We start from the raw sequence: 20,231 nt of genomic DNA on the forward strand, positions 1-20,231 counted from the left end.
GAAATCTGTGAGTTGAGATAAAGACAGTTTATTAAGAAAGGAAAATTGTAATAACAATTATAATAACAATAATCATGATAATAGTACTACTACTAATAATGTGTACAAACAAGTGATGCACAATGCACCCACTCACCACTGACTGATGCCCAGCCTAACCCCGAGCAGTCCAACCCTTCTCCCCCCAGCTAGCCACCCCTATATATTGTTCAGCATGACATCAGGTGGTATGAAATACCCCCTTTGGCTAGTTTGGGTCAGCTGTTCTGGGTCTGTCCCCTCCCAGCTCTTGCTGCACCCCCAGACTACCCATTGGCAGGACAGGGTGAGAAGCTGAAACGTCCTTGGCTTGGTATAAGCACTGCTCAGCAACAACAAAACATCAGCATGTTATCAACACTCTTCTCATCCTAAGCCAAAACATAGCATTCTACCAGCTACTAGGAAGAAAATTAACTGTCCTAACTGAAACAAGGACATATATAAACATAGTTTATTTTATGGAATATTTAATTATAATAAGATGATCAAAGTATGGTTATTTGTTATCTTTGTTTTCTTTAAAAAAAATATTAATAAAACTTAGAGGATTGCTTAGGTTTATTATTCCCCATGTTTTTGCTAATACCTTAATATTTTAGTAGGATCATATTGTCTTCCATTCCTAAAATATTTTGCTGGACTTTTACATTAGGGTCTGTGTACAATTACTCTCTCCCTCTCTTTTTTTTTTTTTTTTTTTTTCATTGTCTTTAATGGTAAACCATCATCAGGGCTTACCATTTCATACTGATTGACAAACTTGCCTTGCTACCTTAGACATTCCCTCTATGCTATTTAAAATGCTATCTTTTCAAATAAAAACATAATTTAATTCTGAGGATTTAAATGTAGTTATTACTTTGATCAATGTGTGACTCCTATTGCTGCACAGAAATGTTCACTCTGATTCAGGAATTGGAGTACATGGTGATAAGGATCAGTACATGCTGATCTTGCTCATTGGAAGTCTTGTATTTGAACAGAAACCTTGTCTATCTGGAAAGTTCTTTCAGATTTAAAAGGTGTACATTGTCAACGACACAAGACTTCTTCAATGTATTAAACAGTGGCAAAAGTTGTTCTCCTCCTGCCCCTTCTCCACCCTCCAAGAAAACCCTTTTTTGGCCTTCAATTAATATTGTTAACATTAAAATATTCTTTAAAAATAAAACAATACAAAACTATGTAAAAGTTAGTACTTTTTTTTTTCTTTTTTTTTTTTTTTACTCATTTTGTGGTCTGAAATTTTGATATACACAGAATAGTCTGTGATAGATTTGATAGTCTTTACAGTTAAAACATGTGTTGTTTGTTTTTTCAACAATGTAAAAAATTTAAACTTCTAATTTATGGAAGTCTTGAACCTGTAAATATTTGAATTACTACATAGAGTATTATCTGCAAGCTTTTCAATTAAGAAAGAGGTGTGTTTCTGTTTTTTAAGTATAGACATTACTGCATTACTGTACAATACAACTCTCTATTTTATTTTTAATTTTATTTTTTGAATACAAGGCCTATTCAAGGACATTAAAGTGCAGAAATGCAGGAACACCATTTTATATTTTGATAACCTTGCACTTATTCCATCTCATTCCATTCATGAGTATTAAAATTTTAAGGATGTACTGCTTTTGTTAAACACAGTTATTTAATTTCAAAAAAAGTTAAATGATTAAAAAGACTGCCTGGACTCATGTTAATATATGTAGTATTTTATGATTACTAACTGTTATTATTTTTAAAGGTCAAAATTTTCAGTATTCTGCACGCAATATATTATTTTTATCTATAAATCTGAGCTAATGTGTTTATTCTAGAGGCAAAAAAGATAGTTGTTTGTTTGTTTTGAACAAATGATCATTCTACTAAAGAAGAAATAATATAAATAAATAAATAAATAAATAAGTTCTGAGCATAACTGCATGAGGGAATTTCCCAATAATGTATTTAGATTCTGACGTGAAAGATGAAAAATGTGTTCTGACGTGAGAGATGAAAAATGTTTCTCATCTGTGACAGAAGAAAAAAAGTAATGTAAGTCTTCTGAATCTGTGATCCTGCAGTTAAGTTAGAAATGTATTTTGATTACTGTTTCACTTAGATAACCCACACTACTGGCAGAAGAGTAAGCTTCTGACATTATCATATGAAATAATTAATGGGAAGGTGTCTGAGAGGCTACAACAGTGCTGTAACCTGCAATTGTTGCTTTGCTGTTGTTGTTGTATTAAGAACGTTTTGAATTTTCTTGCTTTCCCTTTAGGAGCTTCAACACAGCTCTGCTCTTTAGGTGCTTATGGTACATGAAGATTATGTTTTCAAAATTGCCCCTTCAATTTCACACACTAGGGGAAGTATCCTTCAGTGAAATGGGTAAACAATTCCTATGGATAGGAAACAAATTATTGTTGTCTAAATTAAGTTTATATTGTTTGTTAACAAAGTATTCTCCTTTAGCCTAGAATTGAAATAATTTCTTTTATGAACTGTTTTTTGGAGGAGTTGTTTCTTTTGTTGTTGGTGGTGTGTGTTTGTTTTGTGTTTGTTTGTTTGTTTGTTTTTTTTTCCAACAAAGTGTGCACCAGTCCAAGCCTAGGGCAGCCAGTTTCTTGAGGAGAATGCTGTGGGAGACGGTGTCAAAAGCCTTGCTGAAGTCAAGGTAGACCACATCCACAGCCTTTCCCTCATCCACCAAGCGCGTCACTTTGTCATAGAAGGAGATCAGGTTCATCAAGCAAGACCTGCCTTTCATAAACCCATGCTGACTGGGCCTGATCGCCTGCTTGCCCTGCAAGTGCTGCGTGATGACTCTCAAGAGGATCTGCTCCATGAGCTTCCCTGGCACTGAGGTCAAACTGACAGGCCTGTAGTTTCCCAGGTCTGCCCTCCGGCCCTTCTTGTAGATGGGCGTCATGTTTGCTAGCCGCCAGTCAACTGGGACCTCCCCCGATAGCCAGGACTGCCGATAAATGATGGATAGTGGCTTGGCCAGCTCCTCTGCCAGTTCTCTCAGTACCCTTGGGTGGATCCCATCCGGCCCCATCGATTTGTGCACATCCAAGTGCCGTACCAGGTCACCAACCAGTTCTTCATGGATAGTGAGGGCCACATCCTGCTCCCCATCCCCTTCCACCAGCTCAGAGTACTGGGTATCCAGAGGACAACCGGTATTGCCGCTAAAGACTGAGGAAATACAATACAGCTGTGGCGAAGCAATCTAGGAGGTTCCTGGAGTGTGTGGAAGATAGCTTCCTGACTCAGCTGGTCAGTGAGCCTAGCAGGTGGGGTGCCCCACTAGACCTGTTGTTCACAAACAGAATAGGACTGGTAAGAAATATGGTGGCTGGGAGCTGTCTTGGGCAGAGTTACTATGAAACAATAGAGTTCTCTATCCTTGGTGAAGTCAGGAGTGGGGTTCAGTAAAACTGCTACAGTTTTACTACATGACTATGGGAGTCAGTCTTTAAGGGCAGAGGGGTCCAGGAAAGCTGGACGCTTCTCAAGAAAGGCTTAAAGGCACAGGAGCATGCTGTCCCTGTGTGCTGAAAGATGAGACAATGGGGAATAAGACCAGCATAGCTGAACAAGGAACTTTTGCTGAGTGTTTGGGAGGATAAGAGATTTTATGTCCGGTGGAAGAAGAGGCACGTAACTCGAGGACAGTACAAGGACATTGCCAGCATAAGTGGAGAAAATATTAGGAAGGCCAAAGCCAAACATGAGCTCAACCTGACCACTATGGTTAAGGATAAATATATATATACATATATATATACATATAAATTAGTAGTAAGAGGAGGGCAAAGAATAACCTCTGTCTTACTGAATGCAGGAGGGAACAGGACTACTGAGAATAAGGAAAATACTGAGGTTCTTAATGCCTTCTTTACATCTATGTTTACTAGCCAGACCACTTATCCTCACGGTACTCAACCTCTTGACCTGGAAGTCTAGGATGGGGAGCAAAAGAAACCCTCCACAGTTCAGATAGAAGCAGTTAGAGCCCTGCTACTCCAGCTGGACTGTCACAAGTCCATGGGGCCAGATGGGATCCACACAAGGGTGTTGAGGGATCTGGCAGATATGATTGCTGGGCCACTTGCCATCATCTGTCAGTGGTCATGGCCATCTGGGGAGATCTCAGATGACTGCAGACTTCTGTATGATGCCTATTTATAAGAAGGGTCATAAGGAGGACCCAGGGGATTACAGACCTGTCAGCCTGACCTTAACCTGAACAGCCTGAACAGGTCATCTTGAATGTAATCACACAACATATGTGGGACAACTGGGGGATCAGGCCCAGTCAGGGTCATGGGTTCATGAAAGGCAATTCCTGCCTGAACAACCTAATCTCCTTCTATGACCAGGTGACCCGCGTGCTTGGTGAGAGAAAGCCTGTTGATGTAGTCTATGTAGACTTCAGTAAGGCTTTTGACATGGTCTCCCACAGTATTCTGGAGAAGCTCGCCAATGGCATCCTGGCTTGTATCAGGAATACTGTAGCCAGCAAGACCAGGGATGTGATCATTTCCACATACTCAGCTCTGGCAAGGCTGCACCTTGAGTACTGTGTTCAGCTTAATGCCCCTCAGTACAAGAAATGCATCAATGCCCTTAAGTGTATCCAGAGAAGGGCTACAAAGCTGGTGAAGGGTCTGAAACACAAGTTCTATGAGGAGCACCTGAGGGAACTGGTATTGTTTAGTTTGGACAGGAGGAGGCTCAGGGAAGACCTTGTTGCTCTCTACAACTACCTGAAAGGAAGTTGTGGGGAGCTGGGGGTCAGCCTTTTCTCACAGGTAACTCACTCATATATTGTACATGTTTTTTTGGATACATGAAGACTGAGATTAATTTAACTGCTGAAGATTCCTTGCATTTCTAAATTGGGGGAGGGGAACAAAAGGGGAAGGGGCCAAGAGGAAGAGAGAAAGAGACAGAGAAGGAGAGAAAGAATATGAAAAGAAAAATCAAAATGTTACAGTGAAGCTCCAGAAAAAGAAAAAAAAAATTACTCTTCTGTGTAGAGCATGCAAGAATCTCACAAGACTGATGACATATTTCTGTTTCGTCTATGCAAAATCATGAGGAATAAGTAAAAACAACAGCAAAAACAACAAACACACATACAAAAGATCTACAGTTTTATCGTTTTAAATAGGATATCATTATTAAATAACCAAACCAGGTTTAAAAGTAAAACTTAATATATATACATGTATATTATTTAATTTATAATATATAAACATATATTTTGCTTTAAGTAGCTCTTTTACTCTCTTCTCCCAGAGAAAAGAGTACAGCAACACTAAATATGTGTTTTTTCTGCCCTATCACAGTTCAGACAACATGTCCCAAGTTATATGTCTTGTTATGCTTGTTGCTAGCTGATGAAATCCAGAATCTTCATATTTAATGCAGACTATAAAATTCTGCTATCCTCACAAATGGCTATTCCTTACTTTTTGGTACTGAAGAAGAATAATGAAGAGTTACAACCCTTTTAGTAATGCTAATTCCCTAGCTTCCTCAAGGTATTTTCCCTTGGACACATTATTTGTTATAATTAGTATTTTCCTATCTTTTAATTCCTGCTTAAAAAAAAATAGCATAGATTAAGGATCAATGCTCTACTCAGAGGTCTCTCAAGAACAAAGATATCAGACTAACTACTGACATTGTGCAATGGCTTGCAATAGCAGTCAGATGCGGAGCTCTGTTGGATCTGTCTGTTACTCCATAAAAAACATCATGTCGCCCACAAAAGTGGAAAAATAAGTTGTGCTGAATCATTCTCCCTCTTTCCTTTTAAAGAAAAAAATAAATTGAAAACAGGACTTCTAAGTTTTCAATTTTCTAAGTCTTCAAAACTGTTATATAGTCAGCCTTAAAAGTCACTGCTTATTCCAAATCAGACTGGGGAAAAAAAAAAAAAAAAAACACGAATACACAAGCATGGAGAACCATTGGTGATATGTATTTATATGTTTTTTTTTTCCTGATAAAATTATTATGAATAAATCATTTAAATGAATGCTGCAGAAGCAACCTAAGTAAAAGAAGAGGAAAAAATATATAAATATATATTTATTTCTGCATTAGGTTAAAGCAGGCTTTACTACTGCAGTAATACATAAACGGACAGGGAGGAAGGAGAGAGAAGGTAGGAGGAAACAAGTAATAGTATAATTTAATTGTACAGTGTGAATCCTTTCTGCCCCTTAGGAAGTGAGGCATTACACATTGTGGTTTTAAATCAAGTTTACCAACTATAAGGCAGTTGCTTTTATTTAAGAAGCAAACAACAGAAAAGCAAAGAAATGAACAGGAAGTAAACTTTGTCAGTGATTTTTCATCTAACTTCTGGTATTATCATGGCTTGAATATCACAATAATGAAAAGCTACAGAGGGTGCTGTGTTTATTTTAAACACATTGTTATCTCAATTAAGGTCAGGGGGGGTGAGAAGCAGAGTTGGAAAGGGAAAAAAGTAAAACACCTAAGAGAAAAAAAAAGAAATCAGGAAAAGAAGGACTAAAGAGGATGTTTTAACTTCCTTTTTTTGTCAGAGGAATAACACATCTGTTGCTTACCTCTACATTGGTGGTAAGTTATAACATTCTAAGCTTTCACAATTCCAGACAAAATACTACACTAGAGAAGTTCGCAGTCAAAATAAACCATCTTTTAGACACTTCTGTCCCATCTTAGTGACCCCAAAAAGTAATTTAACTAAAATTTAATACCATTTGGGAAGATGAGTAGCACCACTGAAATGGGCAAAAACACATCTTGACCCTGTTCTCCCACACTTTTCACTACCAAGGAAAGTAGCCATGTAGGAAAAGTGAAATGCCCAGTGAAGTTCAGGTATAAGCATGACCACAAGTTACAGAGTAAATTAAATCTAATAGGCAGAGCTGTTATTGTTGATAATGCAGTAACAGTACCTAACTAAAAAATAATAATAATAAAATATTAATAAAAAAGTAATAGTCATTCCAATAGCTTTGAAACTCTTTTATTTCCAGTCATGTGGCTTCATTCAAATTTCCTTGATATTTGCAGTTGCAAAGAAAAAAAAATTATCAACAAATCTAAAACTATGTTTATTTGCATGCATCAACTTGTAGTGTTTTTTTGTTGTTGGTGGTGGTGTTTTTTTTTTTTTTTGTAATGAAAACACTGTTTCTAAGTAAACCTGATGAGACAGCCTACTTCACTTTGATTCTTGATCAAAGGTGATCAAGGCTCAACTTAAGGTGACATGCTGTGACATTTTCTACATCATTTTTATCAAAAGTCTAATAAAACAATGTGAAATATCAAGCTGGCTACAGAAGTATTACAGGGTATCTAAATAAAGATATTCCACCTGCAACTATTCCCCATCTGAGTTGCATGGCAAACATAATTGGATTAATCAACAACTTCAGAGAAGCGTGATGAATCTCTTCAGTGTATTTATTCTGGGCTAAAACAGCACCAAACCAAGAATCATATTTCAGAACTGACCTTCCTTGGATCACTGGTAGACCAAAACAATCAGACTGTGCTTTTCTAAGCCCTTCCCAACCTTCATTTCCGCACTGCACCTCTAACACACAGTATGGTAAGTATCTGTAAGCTGAAGAGGACTTCAGCTGTAATTATGGTCCTTTCATGGTCAGCCTTTGTGATGATGTCATCTATTCTACCTCTCACTACCTCTGTTTTTCTGTAAAGAAAATGTTAGTTTGTTGCACTACTGAAAGTGAATTATTAGAGACTGTTGAAAAACTGTAAAACTATCTAGCAAATCCCTGCATGGATAACATATATCTAACTCTTACCTAGGTCCAGTAAAACCCTCTCCACTGAACATTACTATGACTCATCTGGAAAGTATGTTGAAACAATACATTTAGCACATAGATAACATTCTATTATATTGAGCAATACTGAAAGGTTTTAAAATCTATTTCATATAACTGAGAGAGTCTTAATAGGAGCCAATTAAAAGTTTACTTGAGAAGATAGATTTTGAAAGATCTATGTACCAAGTGTTGTTTGCTGTTTGGAGCATATAATTCTAGCACTTTATCAGTAAAATGCTTATAACATGTAAAACTAATTTGTAGTTTATTAACTCAGTTCTTCTATAAACATATTTTATGTTTCACACCTTGCAGAAAATTTACTGTTAAGAAATTATAAAATATATCTAACACACAATTATCAATATCAAAATTATACAGTAAAATATGTATTTGTGAATAGAGATAAGCTGTCTACATTCCTCTGAAGTCAGACTGAAATATATTTAAAGCACTAAACATGCAGAGAAAAAAAAAACAAATAAAAAAATATTAAAATAAACCTTTATTCGGTTAAGAATAGGTTTTTGAATTCATTGGATCAGTTATGGTCAAAAAGGCAAACATATTATGTTAGGAATTATTTGAAAAGAAACAAAACAGAAATAAAACATAATTCTGATCAGTAAGCCTACACCACTAATATGCTATGCAGTTTTCATCTCTCTGTTGGGTTTATATGGCAAGGTTTTGTAGTAGAGGGTCTGCAGGGATGATCTTTATGATAAGAGCCCAGCAGCCTAGCCCCTGTGCAAGAGAAGATCCAGCTCCAGTCTGCTCCAAAAGGAATCTGTTGCTGATCAAGCCTGAGAGTCAGAGATGTTGATTAGCCATCTGGGAGAGCAGTTTTAAGAAATGGGAAAAAAACTGCTAGGCAACAGCTGGGAGAGAGGAATGAGAATCAGCCCTGCAGACTCCAAGGTCAGTGAAGGATGGCAGGAGGTGTTCTAGGCACCGGAACAGAAGTTCCCCTGCAGCGCGTGAGTCCCCAGGGCAGATCTCCACACCACAGCCCATGGAGGAGCCCACAGTGGAGCAGGTGGATGTAGCTTGAAGGAGGCTGCAGCCCATGGAGTGTCCATGGAGCCCATAGAGAGCCCAGCAGCAGACCCCAGGCTGGAGCTGTAGCCCCAGAGAGGATCCCATGCAGGAGCAGGGGGTCTGGAGGGAACTGCTGCCTGTGGGGGACTTGTGTTGGAGCAGTTTGCTCCAGATGGATGGACCCCCATAGTACAGAACTGTGTTGGAGTGATTCTTGAACTGCTGACTGTGGGAACCCTGTGCAGAATCAGTTCAGGAAGGATGGTATGCAGTGTATGCAGTGGAAGAGGGGAAGACAGTGACCATGAAGGAGCAGTAGAGATGAAACACTAGGGACTCATAGCACCCCTCATTTCTTATTCCCCTGTGCTACCTGGGGAAGGAGGACAGGGAATAGTATGGAGGAGGGGGGGAAGGTTTTTTTTTAGTTTGCTTTTAGTTGCTCACTGCTGTAGTCTGTTAGTAATAGTCAATAAATTACATTAACCTCTCTACTCTGAGTCTGTTTTGCCTGTGACAGTAGATGGTGAGTGATCTCCCTATCCTTATCTCAACCCTTGGGCCCATTGTATTTTCTCCCCCCTTTTCCCTTTGAAGAGAAGGAGTGAGAGAATAACGTGGTGGAGTTTAGCTGTCCATTAGGGTAAAACTACAACAATCCCTCCTGCTCGTAAGAATAGAACAAATTAAACAAGTTGAGAAAGAGTATTTACTTATATGAAACATATGTTCATATATAATAGAGATTTTTAGTTTAGAAAAGAAACAAGACAGATGTCTACAAAATCATGAGCTGTGTGCAAGACGAGAAGAGTGAACAGACATCATACAGAGAATGTAAATTTGTCATTCCTTTCCATACAAGTTGTGAGAAGACATTAAAATTATCAGGCAAAATATATAAATGAAGCAAAAGATAAGTACTTTTTATAACACAGTAATGATAGAGCTTACTATGATAGAACATCATCATACTTTAAAGTTTAAAGGGAATTAAAAGGAATTAGACAACTGCATGGAAAACATGCCCATATATATCTATTACACTTCCTGGTCTGAATGTAATCTCTGGCTCAGAAAGTCCATAAATCGCTGACTGCCAAAAGCTGAGGATATATAACCAGGTAGAGGACTACACGTGCCTGGTGTTTTCTACTCTTTCCCTAAACAGCTGCTACTGGCTTCTACCACAGATAGGTGGCTGAACTAGATAAACTTTTGGTCTCATCTGGTATGGCAGGTCTTATACATCTCAGTCTATGGTGACATAGGACTTAGTTTTACAAATTTAACCCACTCTCGAACTTTAATGAGGGCATTAAAATATTTTGTGTTCCCACATAATAAAAATCTGTTTTTCACAAAACTTAGGCCTGGATTTCAAGCTTTGACTTCCCAGGCTTATCAAGCCAACATTCAAAGTAAACTTCCACATGTGTGTACAAATCACCAAAATTTGAATCTTGAATTTTGAAAACCAGCTCATAATAAGTAAATAAATAAATAAATAAATCTGCTGTCACGCAGTACTTCACAAGCAAAAGTCCTTGCCATAAATGTCAGTTAAACACACAACTTGAGGTCTGGGCTCAGACATGAAAGAAGTTATTCACAGATACCACAAAATTACCTTTGTTGAATCCAAGCTTTGTAATCATTGTTTGTTTCTTTTCATAAGGATATAACATTTTAAAATATCTGCTATATATATTTCATTGTATCTACTTCGGAGGGAATACTCTGCAATGTGATAGTAAGACAAAAAGAGGAAAGGGAAATAGAATGTTTCTTTAAAAATTACATCTGCTCCATCCACTCTAACTTGATGTGTGCTAATCAATAAGGTGCGCTACAGATCAGAGGTGTTTGATCCCAACTTGAAGGCATAGATCCATAGTCTTGGCTATAGCCACTTGATTCTTGCTGTGTTGGTTTAAATTGAATTATGATCTTCTGAGGAAGTCTATCTTGTATAAGCCAACTTTAAAGTCTTATAAATTTCCACATCTGCTTTAAAATAGTTTTATTTAAACTTTAATATGTGTGAAACCTTAGCTTGTGTAATATATATTCATCAAGATTAAAATAACTATCTACCTTATGATTGTTTGGTATAATGAGCTATAATGATAGGCTACATGGGTTAACCCACTGACAAGTAAGCTGAGAGGCATTTCAGACACCTATGACTGGCAGTCTTCAAGGCTAGAGCTTTGCATCTTGGAAGAAGGTCTAGAGTAGATGGAGTTTCCATGAATGTTAAGGCTTCTTTCATAGTGAAGACAGGGTCATTTTGTCACCACTCTTGTCCAGTTTGTCCTCTATACTTGCATTTTATTATTATTATTATTATATTTTATTTTTTTTCCCCAGAGGTATTTGTGATTCACCAGATTTATCTTCAGGTATCTTAACTGAACTTGCCTTGACCATTAGCAAATAGACTGAACTACATGTCTTTGTTATGAGTGATTCACTTACTGCCTAATGTTTAACTTTCTGCAGAGGTTTCCCCAAAAGCACTGCTGAAGCTTACTGACTCTATCCCAAAGCAGTATGCCAGCTGCATTCTAGCAGGGAAGGAGAGCTGTTGTTTTGTGTTGGGGGGATTAGATTCTGGATCTCGTGAAGGTAGTTGGCAAAGACCAACATATCTGTTTAACAAGGGTAACAACATGTTCCTTACACTGGGCTTCAAAAACTTTCTCCTATGCATTTGTGAACAGTAGGATCTCAAAAAAAAAAAAGAATAAATAAAAGACATTCAGTTTCAACTTATAGCTTCTGCAGTTGGGTACCCAACTGATTAAAACTGAACTAAAAATAATAAATAAATATGTATATATACATATGGAGTCTGACAAGTGCTAAGATGTATCAAAATAACAGCCTCTTGCAAATATATTAGCAACACAATTATTTTTTGTTTTCAAGATCATTTGTTCTGATGAAAATTCCTCTATATATTGGATAACTAGATTTGTTGACTTGTTTAAATATGCATTTATTACACCTGTTTTCAATGTTCCTTTGCCATCACTTTTTCTCATACAGGGAAGTATAAGGGGCTGACAACTGCCAAAGCACTAACATTTAGAATTAAGCTGCTAAAAATGAATATACGACATGGTTACATATACATATACATATACATCAGGACAAGATGTTGGTCTTTGACACACAGTAAAGGCAATCAGTTCCCAAGCTGCTGAGTAAATGAAAATTTCATCCTGCTTTCAGGTTATTAAACTGATTCTGACAGAAATGGGGATCAGGATAGCCTTATAAGCAAGAGCAGGCCAAGTGTTTACTTACAGATGACTGTAAAATTCATCTGCAGTTACTCAGGCTGAGTCAAAAATAATTTTTCTGTCCTCTATAGACCAGATGCAGAAAGAGACAAAGACTGCTCAGTGCGGTGTAAACACAGTGTTGCTAAACATAACACACACATACACACATACACAAGATATTTCTGCACTGCCTAAGGTGGAATACTGAAGATGGAACTGAAGAAGATCACAGTCTAAGGGAGTGATAGGTAAATAAAAGGAGAACTTTTTAAAATCCAGAGGAATTGTCAATCCTTTATGCAGTCCCATTGCTAAATATTGTTCTTTGTCAATTTTAAAAACATAATCTGTCATATTCTGTGTTTGTGTTAAAGTGGCCTTTGAGCTGGGAGTGGTAATGCCATGAGAACACGTTTGAGACATATTGAATTAGGCCTTTAATGGACTGAGTTCATTTAATATTTACATATGTATTAAGAAGAAAGATCAAGAAAAGACACTTAGCAAGAAAGTCACTGAAGCCATTACATTTAATTTAGGTTGGGAAGATTAGCAACCAGAAGTCTTGATGGCTTCATATCTGCTGACTGGCAAATATTCTTTAAGAAACACAAGACATAAAAAAAACACATGATCCTTTTTGATGGTATTCATTTATTTTCAAGGAAAATACATTCAGCATTCAAATTCAGTTTGATTATCTAAAAGCTTTACAAATCCAACTTTTTATAATCTTTCCTATTTGGTCCATAACCCCTAGTCTGCGTCCATCAAATTATGTAATACACAATTTTATTATCCACCAGTTCAAACTAATTCAAGGCCAATTTTTTTTTTTAAATTATTTATTTATTTATTTATTTATTATTTCTCTTACCTCTGTTTGCCAGAGACCTTTTGAAAAAGGTATCCTAGCTGAAACCAGGACAATAATAAATAAAAATAAAAATAAATTAACAGTGCTGTAATAGTAAGAGGCTGAATGTAGTAGCTACCAGCAGCTTAGGAAGCTATTATCAAAACAAAACAAAAACAACAACAACAAAACCACTATATTATTACTTTTTAGATTTAGAAACATGTATATTAGAATTAATATACAATATGATAAAATCATGTTGTGAACCTGTAGAAAGCACCAATGTGACTAAGGCAGGTATGTACCATTCACTGTGATGAGTTGGGAATTAATGACTAAACCAGAGCACAAGAAAGTAGTACAGTAAACAGCAAACATCAGTTAATATGAGGACATACTGGCTTCAGTCGTACAATGATTTTGTAGATTTTACAGGTCCTTAAAATTTAAAACGTAAATCTCATCATATTTTTGAGTCTGTGTAGAGGAGAACTAGTCTGGTAAACCTTTTTTCTTTTTTTCTTTTTCTTCTTTTTTTTTTTCCTTCCTTCTTTTTTTTTCTTTCTTTTTTTTTTTTTTTTTTCTTTTTTCAGTAAAAAAATGTTTGTTTTAAAATAATTAGATATGAGGCATCAATCCAGCATAGGGCAGAAATTAAATATGATGCCTACTAAGTAACTCAATGGTTCAGAAATTTGCTTCTTGACAGATTTCACAACAGAATCTGTTGATTGTGAAGTCATTGGATCATGGTGCTTTGGAAAAATTAAGGAAACCTGCAGCTTTTGTGAGAAGTTGTATGAAAATATCTGCATCTGAGTGCCTAAGTCACTAATTCCATGGCACTTGAAACACCAGTGACAGTGGTCTTACCGATAGGTCCAAAACCAGCTGCAGCAAGAGTCTGAACAATCTCCTAAGCTCAAGAATCTGTGGCTGAATTCCCTGACACTAAGCAGTTCTTCAGTGACAAGAATAAAATGAAATGGAAAGTGCTTGAGAGGAAGTTGAAATGCCTCCAGTATCATTCCTTACTAACTCAGCTCTTGACATTCATCTTTACCTCAGGGTAAAAAGAGACAAGGTATTTTATGTCTCCAAACAAGTTTAATTACATCCCATATTTGCAACACTGTGACCAAAAAGAAGCTCTGCAAAGGCAAACAATACTTCCAAGTGAGATTTTGTTCCTTCAGCTCCATGCTGTTGGATATCCCAAACATATCACAATGCTTTATAGCTTCTCCAAGATATCAACATATCTAAACAGGGTGTGTGTGTGTGTGTGTGTGTATGAAGGAGGAGAATTTACTTTACTAGGGAAATAATTTTGAATCACTAAATCACCCCTTTGTCAGATGTTTGGATTTTATCTTTTTAAAACAAAAACAAATAACAACAACAACAACACACACACACTAAAAAAAAAAAAAAATCAACAAAACCAAACCCAGATCTAATTCTTGGCATTGTACTTGCCTGTCTCTCAGAGGAATTAGGAATTGTAAGGGTCAGTTGCTTCATTTACTAGGAGCCATTCAGCCACAGCCATCATGGTTAGACACATAGAACCTAATTATGAAAGCGTCCTCAGGAAAAAGTCTCACAAAATATTGGGACTCTTGCTACCATGACATATTTGCAAGTACCATAAACTTAAAAATGATACATCTATCACATATTATGTGGTGTTTTTTGATAAAAAAAATTCTGATTTGTGCAAACTGTAGAGAATGTAATTACAGTGGATATTTATATTAGTCAATCTGAAAAAGCAAGCAGCAAATGTCTAACAATAATTTTCTTACTTTTAAAGATCTTTATGGTATTAGTGAACTATTTTCAAAATTACTTCAGATTTATAGAAAAAAATAGTATAGTAATTTTCACTGAAAATATTAATATTCAAATAATTCTCCTTATTAGTCTCTTATCTGCGATTCAGATATGAATTTAAGGGATGCTTATGTGATGTAATTATGTCAGAAAAGACAGAACACTGATAAGAGCAGGCAGAAGTCAAGCTAACGGAGAGTTCCATTATATACATAAAGCCAAAGCTTTACAGACGTTTGCTTCACAACAGAAAGTCCAGCTGCCATGGGGTCTGTTGTATGTCTGGGAATTCCAGGTGGATGAATGACAGTAAGTCTTGTTAACAGTAGCTTACTGCTTCTTACTGTTGTACATCATTCCAGTAGATCTGAACCTGGTTTCTGAGTCTCCCAGTGAGCATGAACCCCAATGAAAGAAAAATTTTGCCTCAAATTTTTGTATTTTTTTTTTCAATTTTTACCTTCTTAATTTTTTTTTAACCAGTATATTTGGAAAGCTGCCTTCTTCAACTAATAGACATCTTTGGCCAGTAGACATGGAATTAAACTAATTTAAGGGATTATTTTTCTTTCTCTCTTTATTCCCTCCCTCAGTTCATTGTATGGTAAACAGCACACAAAGGGACTCAAAACTCTTTGAGGCAATCACCTCCTGGGAAAACCCCAGGGGAGCATAGAGACCTGCTAGCTAGCAGCTGGCAGCTCTCCCAAGTGTCTGATGAGGTGTGTGTGTGGGAGGGGGGCAGGAGTAATGGTGGCCACCCTTCACACCCACCAACAGCAGGCCAAAGGAGCTTGAGTGAACAAGGGCAGGCAGACAGGGTGGGTAGCCTGACCTTTATATATATAATGTTCTGTTAATGTCTCTTTGGTGTGATCTAAGTTATCAGAGAACTCCAGGATGAACTGGACATAAGGATAACCCTCTCATCAATCACTGGAATTTTCTTTACTGTACTTGGTCAAATCTCCCTAGGGTGGAAGGCCTTTTTGCTTTAAGAAAAATGTTCCTGTAAACAAACCTAACATATTTTGTTAGGTTTCCTGTCCTAACAGAAATGTAGTGTATACACAGTATGAAACAGTGATGCAGACAAGAATTCATTCTAAACTTTGAAACATTTCTGTCCCTTCTACATGACATATTCTGCCCTACATGCAATAAACAAGTTTGTTATGAACTCCGAGAATAACAACATGGAGTCAGTACTTGGAAATCAGACCATGCTAGTTGAACAAGGTCTAAGTACATGCTTAGCTTCAGCCATGTAGTTACAATGTCTCAGAACCAGATTACGTGTTTCAATGCCTTTCTGAATCAGGTTCATGATGAAATGAAGAGTCCATTCTGCTTCTTCCTGCTATGTGGGAAAAGTCTGTGAAAAGGTATTCTAGCAGAAAAGCAGTTCAATGAAAAAAATAATGTTTATACTACTATTTTTATAACGTCTATACTACATTTTTTTTCATCTTTCTTACTTATGATTTGTTGAAACTTTTAAGAAAATCAAGATATTTCCTCTTTGGAACATAGATGGTAACTAATATATATCTTGGAAAATGACAAAATGACTTAAAAGTTATATAAAGTTATATACATATAGTTGTTAATTATATAAAAGTTGCATGTATGTATATATGTATTTATTCTTTTATGAACCATAACATCTAAGGAACAGTGTTTAATTGCTAGTCAGACTGACCACTAAGCTTCTTGTTGAAGAGGAAATAGGTTTGCCGTGGCACTTCATCTTTTTGATTGAAAAAATAAAACAAAATAAAAAATAGAGAGTTATAATCTTGAGTAGGAATACATTTTGTTTTTGATGGTAACTTTAGTTTCCCTAAAGATTTTCAGAGACTAATTCAATTAGTTACAGTTCCAATCCAAATGCCCAAATGCCGAGTTTTATTAGTGGCTTCTTGTTTTTGTACTCTAACATGGAATAAAATACTGATGTGGTCTGCAGCTCTTAAGAGCTGGTAATGAGATGATAACAAATGAGGTTTGTTAGTAAGAATTCGTTAAGAGTTTCTTGCAAGTGACTGTTGTCCATGGGGAGATTACAGTAGCTGAGGGGACAAATAGAAACTGAAATTTTACAATTTTTAGAACTGTATGTCTCACATTGGCAAAGAAATGGTGTCAGTAGTACTGTACCACTGGTTGTGCTACGGATAGACCTTGCACTCTTGCCTGTCTCTCTCCTGATTTTTATGACTACTACCATTTGTGCTGAACAGCCCCATGGGTAATCTGACAGCAGCAAGTGGAGACACTGCACTTATTTAAGCTCTTTTTGAAAACTTGAGAAAACAAAGTGTTTATAACTTTCTTCACTCAGCTGAGTTCCGACCCTTGCTGCAAAATGGATATTTTAAATATGGATATATTCCACCTTAATTTACTCTGAATTTAAGTATGTTATATTGCATTTTGTTTGAGAGATAGCCACTTCTGTCAAGATACAGTAGCAGTACTATGAAACTTTTGAGCCTTTTTTTCTTTGAATCTCCCTGACAGCATACAGAGGTTTTGTTACTCTTTAACCCAACAAGTTGTTTGCTTGTATGACTGTTTTCAATTTGCAATAAGAAACATTGTTTTCGTATGTTCAAACAATGCTTTTAGTAAGGAAAAGAAAAGCTTCACAATATTCTTTAGCTTCACCATGAGCAGTAATTTACAATTAATGTTATTTCATATTTCATATAATATTTTCATATTTTCTTTACTGAAACATGAGAGAAGTGAGGCCCTTGCTTCTCTGTCTGCATGAGCTCAAGACATGGGGAGGGGTGTTAGTATTAAACTGGAAAACGATGCTCCCAACACTGAGACAAAAGAAGAGGGGAGGGAGGTCAGAAGATGGCTAAATGAAAGATATCTTGGTTCTCTTTCTCTCTTGCCACTTTTACTGAGGAAGATAGGGAAAGTGTGAAAAAAAAGGTCTAAATATATAGACCAAGTCCTCAAAGCTATTCAGCATTCACTGAAGTCAGTATGAGCTGTGTATCACTACACTTTAACAGAACTGGGATATACCCTCTCCCTTATCAGTGCAGGGAGAAGTTTCTCTCCTCAGAATTCATTTTTGCATCTGTTCCTAGGGTGGAGGGAGTTCAGTCTGGGCACTGTAACCTGTTCCAATGGGGGCAGGGTGGGATGCAAGGAGGATCACCAAACATGTTTTTTGTGGCAGGATCTACCCCAAGTTATAATTAGGTCATGCTCTTTGTTTACTAGTATTTTGTTTTCATAAGTGTAATAGTGTTTCAGTTCCCCCTAATTCACATGTACTTCTTATTTCTAGACTGATAATTAGATGGCATGACCATCTGTGCTTCAGTTTTCTCTTACACTGTAAAACTATAGATGAAGCAGTGACATAGATCACAGATACACACAGAAATAATAGAACTACCAAGGGGACTAAGATGTATTGGTTTATTTGTATTTCTCCAGATAAGCTTAGAAAATGTTAATGCAAACTTTCTTATCTTCAGGACAGCAATAACATCCAGCTAGTTCACTGACTCATGAAGTATGCATGTCTAGATGTTCCATTTTGATTCTGGCCTCTCTTCATTTGTATTAAGTAGCAGATATAAAGCATAATAAGAATGCAGTAAAAAAATAAAAATAAAAATAAAAAAAAGGGAAAAAAATACCACAAATATTTAGATAACAGTGGAACTATATAGAGAAATGAAATACGGAAATAGCGAAGATTTTTTTCCTGGTATCTTTACTGAATAAATATTTTGTCTGAATTTCTATAAATAGTCTTAACCATGAAATTATCTAGTATTTTTAAAACAAATTGTTATCATATATCTGATCTATTTTAGTAGTTTTACTGACTTTTTCTTTAGTATATTAGCATGATTAAGTTATTTAATAAGTGATTGATCTCACTAATATTTGTCATGTGATTGTCTCATTCTTTAAATTTCTTTGCTTAAGATTTATTTTATTTTATTTTATTTTATTTTATTTTATTTTATTTTATTTTATTTTATTTTATTTTATTTTATTTTATTTTATTTTATTTATTTTATTTTATTTTATTTTATTTTATTTTATTTTATTTTATTTTATTTTATTTTATTTTATTTTATTTATTTTATTTTAATTTTCTTTTATTTTAATTTTATTTTATTTTCATAAATAGATACTAACAGAAATAACATCCAATACAAAAAGAATTGGAGGCCACAGTTTCAGAGAATAACAACCCAAAGACAGTGACTTGCATAGTGTCTAGAGATTTTTGATGGTTTTCTGTTCTTATATTTGTTCAGGTCACAATCATCCAAAGTAGCCCCTAAGGAACTAGTCTCTTTAAAGAACCTCCTCCTCATTCCCATGAACTTAATTCTTGGATTCAGTATTAACCTAATATTCTTCTTGATGTTCTTCACCTAGGAACCAATCTTGTATGAACAATCAATCATTTTGGCAGTAATACACAAAACAGATCATATTTACCCTGTTTACACCAGGAGCCATGTAACATAAAAATTTTCTTGAATCAAGAAACAAAATGCAGCCAGAGGCAATGGATACTTTAAACAATTCTTAATCAAAGGAGCTAGTGGCAGAGATATAACTCTGTATCATTATGTGTGGATATACTTCTATGCGAGTAATCTCAATAATCTAGCTTCCATGTCTGGAAACTTACCACCTCTCCCAGACAGGACAAGAGCAACATTGCACTGACATTGCTGAACACTGCAAAAGAAATCACAGTTATGGAGAATGAAGTTAATATTCCACCTACTAGCAACTTAAGACCATCCTTCAGCACCTGTAAGCCTGTTATCACAGTACAGACCGGTCAGCTTGTGACAAGGTCTGGGTACCAACCTAAATATCTAAATATTCCACCATCAACACCCTTTTTGCATTCTTAAAAATAAAAATAAAAATAAATAAAATAAAAAAGTAAAGTAAAGTAAAATAAAATAAAATAAAATAAAATAAAATAAAAGTAAAGTAAAGTAAAATAAAATAAAATAAAATAAAATAAAATAATAAAATAAAGTTTTGCTTCTTCTACATTTTACACTGGATCTACAGAATTGAAGGAAAAAAATATTATAAAAACATTATAAGACCTTAAACCTGCAGTTCTACTCTACTTTTGGATATGTATTTTAGAACAGCTCTTCTTTTCTCTATAATAATTAGAATGAAATTCATTGTTCACACTTGTCTGCTATGGAACTAAGTATCCCAATTTTATCCCAAAACAAAATCATTCCAGCAGCCAAGAACTGAACAGCATCTGGA

Source organism: Anas acuta, chromosome 2 (genome assembly GCF_963932015.1).
Source record: "Anas acuta chromosome 2, bAnaAcu1.1, whole genome shotgun sequence".
In the NCBI taxonomy this organism is placed as follows: domain Eukaryota; kingdom Metazoa; phylum Chordata; class Aves; order Anseriformes; family Anatidae; genus Anas; species Anas acuta.